Genomic DNA, 6711 nt, shown 5'->3' with positions numbered 1-6711 from the left:
TTTCACAGGGTCATTTCCCAAAATTATTATTAGCTGTAGTAATAATAGCATCAAACAGTTCTTCAAAAAAAGATCCAAGTCGACCAGTTGAAGAGGGTTGATTGGGAAAGGAGATTTCAAAGGTGAAATGATGGACTCTTGTGCTTCCTTGAAGGAAGGGCAATCTTCACACGTCTCCTCCTCCTCCTCCTCCTCCTCCTCCTCCTCCTCCTCCTCCTCCTCTTCCTAACTCATCACCACCATATCGCTCAGACACTTTTTTCAAACAGGAAAAGGCAACTTAAAAAATAATTCAAAACTGGAGGGGCTCTGCTTCTCTGCTCTCTCCACCTGCCATGTCCCACTCTGCACCCCATAATAATTGCCAGCCTGTCCTTCCCTTTCTCCTTTCCACCCTAGAAGATGGCGAATCCCCCTTTCTCCTTCCCAACCCTGTTTCTGAAGTGGCTTCACTCTTCTGTCCCAAACCCCCTGGAGTCACTGTCCGTATGGCTCTAGATCAGGATGGTGGCATCTCCAGGTCAGAAGCATCCAAAGGGCAATGGGTTAGGGTCCAGTCCTGGTGATTTCATGACCAAGGTGCTTGGAACTGAATGTGGGACACTTTACATGGAATATATGGGATCGAATCCTGAGTTATTTAAACAAGGTGGAGGGGAGACGTTTTGTGCCTCCACACAACCATGCCTGCTGACACTTCCTTCTCATGGGCGTAAGGTGCCATTTTGGCTTCATTAGCAATGACGCTCATGCTTGTAAATAAACAACAGAGGAAACAGGGCTTTTGTATTTGCTTTTATTGCAAGGCACAAGCTCATGTATGCCTTGAAAATGTTGCTTTTTTATAATCTGGATGCTTTGGTGAAGATATCTCTAGCTGGGGATGAAGCGGGATCCAGCAGATCTCAAAGAGAGGGAGCATCTTCCATTTTTCAAAGTCAGCCATTATTCATCGACGTCTGAAAGGTTAAACCAGCAACAAAAAGACAACAATCAACTCAGTTTCATATCAAGGTGTCTATGTTTGAGACATGAAAATACAAAGCAAGCCATGTTGGTCCATAAGAAGCATTTCAACAACAACAACAACAAAATCTTTATTGCAGTCATAGACCAGCGTAAGGAGGGAGGGATACAATAATTTGAAATCTAAAAAGAAGTTTTAAAAAAGTTAAAACAGAAAGTACATATAAACACCTATAAGAATCCAAAAGAAGCTAAGAGAACATTAGGAGAGCGTGGAAGAGCAGAAAAGGTTAGCATATATAGGACTATATCTATCAGTCTACAGAGCACTCTGATACGCGTGCTCATTATATCTAGTCTTTGTGGCCCCAAGGAAGAGTTCTAGGGAAACAGGAAGCTTCTTCACAATTTTGTGGAAATGTTTTGAGAAACACGGGAGGTACTGGCACCCTGGGGTTCATTCAGTCCAGTTGCTAATTTCTCGGCATGGACCCAAGACAAAAGTCTACTACCTCAGGTTCTTTCTTTCAAAAATAAAATATAATGATGCTGCTGCTTTGAATTGAATGTGGGAGATTTGCATGGAATGTACAGGATGTAATACTGAGGAAATCTTAAATGGTGGAGGGCAGAACACTAAACTGAGTAAGGGTCCAGAATCTGTTTAAGCTGCAGAATAGACATCCCTTAGGCACTGAGATAAACAATGGGTGAAGCTGCACAATAAATTAAATGCGCCCATACATTGTTGTTTAGGGATTTGGCAAAGGAGAACCGGCATAAACTCACAGAGCAAAGGGTCCAAAGACAGCTAGGCCAGCCATGAGGCAGGTGAGGATCCTGTTTAAGGTGGCAGAAGCCCTTCAGGCAACACTCCCGTTGGTGCCCCTCAAGCAACAAAATGGGATGAGCCACCCTAGCTGGTTCTGCCATAGGTATCTATCTTTTTATTTTGCAATGGACCAATTCAGGTTGCAGGCAAAGGATGACTAATTTAGGGGACTCTGCATTTGGTACTTGGAGGAATTAAATATTTAGGTAAATGATTATTTGGGTAATTAATGGAGCAGATAGCTGATACTCATTGACCTATGAAAACGATATATGTAATTATCAAATAAGAAGGGTTTTAATGGAAAAGTCCAATGGAAATCAACAGTGGACGAATGCTACGTTAAAGCATTCTAAACTGCAATCAAAATAATTATTGTAAACATGAAGACCAATCAAGAGTTAATTTTGGCAAGCATCCTAAAAAAATCCCACTTGTATGTAATTAAATCATTTTCGCAGTTCAGTGGGTCCCTTAGCCTCAGTCTGAGAAGTGATGTCAATTTAGCGTGGCAGCCACCCAAATCAGAGACTCCTTAAAATGATCAATCCAGAAGCTGATATGAGAAGGGCAGGAGGTGTAATTCCCATCTTGCAAGCGGAAATTACCTTCTGCAACACTTGGCTTTATAATTACACATTCCAATCTCTTCATAATTATCGCGACAATAGTTAGGTCTGCAAACACCTCTGGCTCGGTAGCATTGCTTTTTATTCATAGGTATCATATCTGCAGATCCTGTACAAATGGAGAAACAAATATAATTGTCCACAGGGGAGGGGAAAGTTAATTCACAATAGGAGGAAACAGAGACACAACTCCAGGGCCCTTTGAACAGGAATGGCTCTGTGGCTCTCTGGGTTCTGTGGTATTCGAACTCATACACCCCCACCCCCACCACTACCCACTAATGTTTACCACCCTTGCAGTTTAGAAGCAAATGATCAGAACTGAGACATTCAAGAAAATGGGTATTTTCATAAAAGTTTATCCACTTAACCCCAGTAACATTAACATTCATGAGACAATGTTAAAGATGGTTATCCAGATATTTGCTTGTCAGTGGAGGGTGTCAGCCTACGAAACAGGAGAGCAAGAAGTGAGGAACACAAGGCTTATAAGTTATAGAGAAACCAAAGACTATAACTGAAGCCATCAGAGCCCCAAGGACTACCCTGGCTCTATATTACATAAAGAAATGAGTTTCCACTCATTAGATGATACATACTCCAAATTTCTTGAGAGACAAATCTAAATTTTATTTTTGAAACCCATTCCATACAATCCAAACAAACAAACAAAAAGAGAAAAGAGGCTGCATCTTTTTTTCCTTAACAGTTTTTCATGTGATGCAATTTTCCTTATATCACTGCACCATAATGAAGTATTAAGTGTCAGGGAAATGTTTGTAGTACTGAGTGCTCCCCTTCCTGGTTCCAGCCAGCCAAACACCTGCCAAGGTCACTCCCTCCTCCCCAGGTGTCAACACACAGACAGGCAAGCAAGCAAGCAGGGAGCCTCATCATAGCTGCCAAGTACCCCGTTTTCCCCGGGAAACCCCCGTTTTTACTTACCTTTTCCCGGTGGTCCCCCATATTACTTTGTCTACCGTTTTTCTCCGTTATTTTCTCCTGCCGGCAGCCATATTTTTTTTCTGATTTGCCCTTCTATGGGCACCAAAAATGGCCGCCACCAGCTTCAAAAGTCGCATCTACGCATGACCGGAAGTGCATAGACGCGACTTCCAGTGTCGTCGGCGGCCATTTTTTGTGCCCATAGATGGACAGAGCAACACATGAAGTTGCGTCGACGCACTTCCTGACATGCGTAGAAGCGACTTTCGAAGCCAGCGGCAGCCATTTTTGGTGCCCATAGAAGGGCAAAGCAACACCGGAAGTTACGTCAACGCAACTTCCGGTGTCACACGGCTGCCGGTCCTGGATTCTGCAGTCCGGGACTTGGAAGGTAAGAGCCTCATTAGACTGTGGACTTACATTGGAGGGGGGATTTTCCTAAGTTCTCCCACCCTATAAGACCTTTTGAACTTTTGCAAACCTTGAAGTGCCCCAAGCAATGCTGAGACATCCTTCCTACGTAGATGGTGCTGCATGGGCACCCTAAGAATGAGGATTGCGAGAGTGATTTTGCTATTAGTTTGTAGGACGTAGTTGAAGGGCGTCTAGCAGGTCATCTGCTTTCCACCCTCTGGTCAGTGGAGGGAACCCAGAACTCAAGCGTCCCCAACAGATGATTCTACAGTGTGCAAGAGCCCACTACCACTGCTCTTACCATCAAGAAGGTAATATCACCCTAGAAGCTGAGGGACAAAGGGGAAGAAAGCTTTGGTACAGCTCATGGCTCGGAATGGGGAAGAAATTAGAGCCAGTTCTCAAATGTAGAGGGGAAAGGCAGGGGTGCCCCCGTCACAATAATTATTTACTTCAGTGTCAGAGACCCTGGGGAGAAAAATGCAAGGGGACAAGAGAATTAAAGGAATAACGGTAGGAAGTAAATCATATGACTTCAAAGCTTTTGCAGATGGTCCTGTGATTGCTGTAGAAGATCCTAAGAATAGTTTAAGGAAGGTTTTGGAGAGGATCCAGGAATTTGGACAGGTAGCAGGTTTTAAATTAAATAAAAATAACAAAAAGATCTTGATGAAAAATGCGACAGAGCAATGTCAAAAGGACTTACAAGTAGTTACAGACGTACGCATACATAAAAAAGTTAAATATGTAGGAGTAGGGCTGACAGCTAAGAAAATCAAAGATACGCATAATAGGGGAAATTCAGCAACATAGTGCATATTTCCCCTAATAGATGCACCTTTGTAGGCAATTTTATGCAAATAATTTAGTTTTGCACTAAAGAAACGTCTCTAGCCAGAAAAGTTAGGTTCCTTGCAAGGCCACAGAACAGCAACATGACGCCTCTCTCTCTCTTCCACCCCATAATCGGCTGGCAGGTGTCCCTCTATCTTCTTCCTCTCCATCCCTTACCTGGGGAAGCCAGGAGCAGCAAAGAGAGAACTGCCAAGCACAGGTGAAGGATCTTCATGGCTCAGGATGAATTGTGGCGGCAAAGCCGAATGCCGGCTTTTAAGCCAAATGGAGCCCCAAAGGTTGCCAAGAGAGGGCAGGGAGGGGAGGGAAAAGAAGATTGCACAATTGTAATTTCTTTGGGATGTTGTGACTTAGGCTGACGTGGAAGAGAACGTTGCCAAAATCACGTGCCTCTGGAAAGGCATTCCTGCCTTTCTGTCAGTCATAGCAGTTTCCACAGAATTAAGATCACAAACATTCAGATGTGCTGGATTCATAGAATCATAGAGTTGGAAGAGACCACAAGGGCCATCCAGTCCAACCCCCTGCCAAGCAGGAAACACCATCAAAGCATTCTTGACATATGCCTGTCAAGCCTCTGCTTAAAGACCTCCAAAGAAGGAGACTCCACCACACTTCAGTGTTTGTTGTACGAACAGCTCTTACTGTCAATTCATGTTTCAGAGGGAGATAGCTTGAATCAAATGAAACATTGATGAGGAGGATGCAGTGCCCCACATAGGCAGTGCCAGGGGGATGTATCCCTCAGGGAAATAGCTCACCCCTCACCTGTCTGCACCACATTGCTGGACCTGAAGGAAGGGCACTTTTCACAGGCTAACCTCCCACAATTATTATTCTTAGTAGTGGTCAGTGCTTTTTTCCCCTAAAAAATGTTTAGGGATACTCTCATTTTCCTACTCAAATTGAAATACTGCCCCTCAATTAGGCTAAACTTAGATTCACAAAATGTTTAAGGGTATGTGTACCCCTGCATCCCCCCAGGAAATAGCACTGGTAGTAGTAATAGCTTCAAAGAGTTCTTCAAAAAGAAAAGATTCAAGTCCACTGATTGAAGAGGTTGAGTGGGGACATGCAGGGCAAGGAGATTTCAAAGGTGAAATGATGGACTCTTGTGCATACTTGAAGGAAGGGCAATCTTCACATGCTCTCTTGTCCTTCTCCTTCTCCTTCTTCCAATCATCATCACCCTATTTCTCAAACACCTTTTCCTAACTAGACTCAAGGCAACTTACAAAAATATTTTCAAACTGGAGGGGCTCTGCTTCTCTGCTTGCTCCACCTGCCATGTCCACTCTGCACCCCATAATAATTGGCCAAGCGGTCTTTTCTCCTTTCTACCCTTGAAGATGACCTTCCCCCTTTCCCCCTTCCCAACCCTATTTCTGAAGCCACTTCACTCTTCTGTTCTGCGCTCCATGGAGTCGCTGTCATTGTGGCTAAAGATCAGGGATGTTGGGATCTCCAGATCAGAAACATCCAAAGGCCAATGAGTTAACGTTCTCTGCTTTGAGGTTTTATTTGAGCTTTCATGCCAGGCCTGGTGCTTTCATGCACAAGGTGCTTGGAATTGAATGTGAGACACTTTGCATGGAATATATGGGACCTATTCCTCAGCTAAGGGACACGGGTGGCACTATGGTCTAAACCACTGAGCCCGAGGGCTTGCTGATCAGAAGGTCGGCAGTTCAAATCCCTGTGACGGGGTGATCTCCCATTGTTCGGTCCCAGCTCGTGCCAACCTAAATGGCCCTAAATGGCTTCGGTCCAGTATACCTGAAGGAGCGTCTCCACCCCCATTGTTCTGCCCGGACACTGAGGTCCAGTACCGAGGGCCTTCTGGCGGTTCCCTCCCTGTGAGAAGCCAAGTTGCAGGGAACCAGACAGAGGGCCTTCTCAGTAGTGGTGCCCGCCCTGTGGAATGCCCTCCCACCAGAGGTCAAAGAGAACAACAATTACCAGACCTTTAGAAGGCATCTGTATATCCAAACACAGACACCATTGCAGTAGACGGCAATTAGGAATGGGAGTGGCAAGAGCAGAGGGGGTATTTAACTATTTTTCCCACAC

General features: G+C 44.5%; 1 long non-coding RNA gene across 1 annotated transcript; it reads right to left on the bottom strand.

Moving 5' to 3' along the window:
• Positions 1 to 797: 797 nt before the first annotated feature.
• Positions 798 to 4919, bottom strand: LOC148686461 (uncharacterized). Its single transcript, XR_015949413.1, has 3 exons — positions 4798 to 4919; positions 2407 to 2536; positions 798 to 959 (listed from the first exon to the last, which is right to left on the bottom strand). It is a non-coding gene; the product is annotated as an uncharacterized LOC148686461 (long non-coding RNA).
• Between the last annotated feature and the right edge of the window lie 1792 nt (positions 4920 to 6711).

The sequence above is a fragment of the Zootoca vivipara genome, chromosome 3 (genome assembly GCF_965207765.1).
Source record: "Zootoca vivipara chromosome 3, rZooViv2.hap1.1, whole genome shotgun sequence".
NCBI lineage: Eukaryota > Metazoa > Chordata > Lepidosauria > Squamata > Lacertidae > Zootoca > Zootoca vivipara.
Note: the sequence above shows the minus strand (reverse complement) of the source record. Positions and strands in the feature narration are given on the sequence as shown.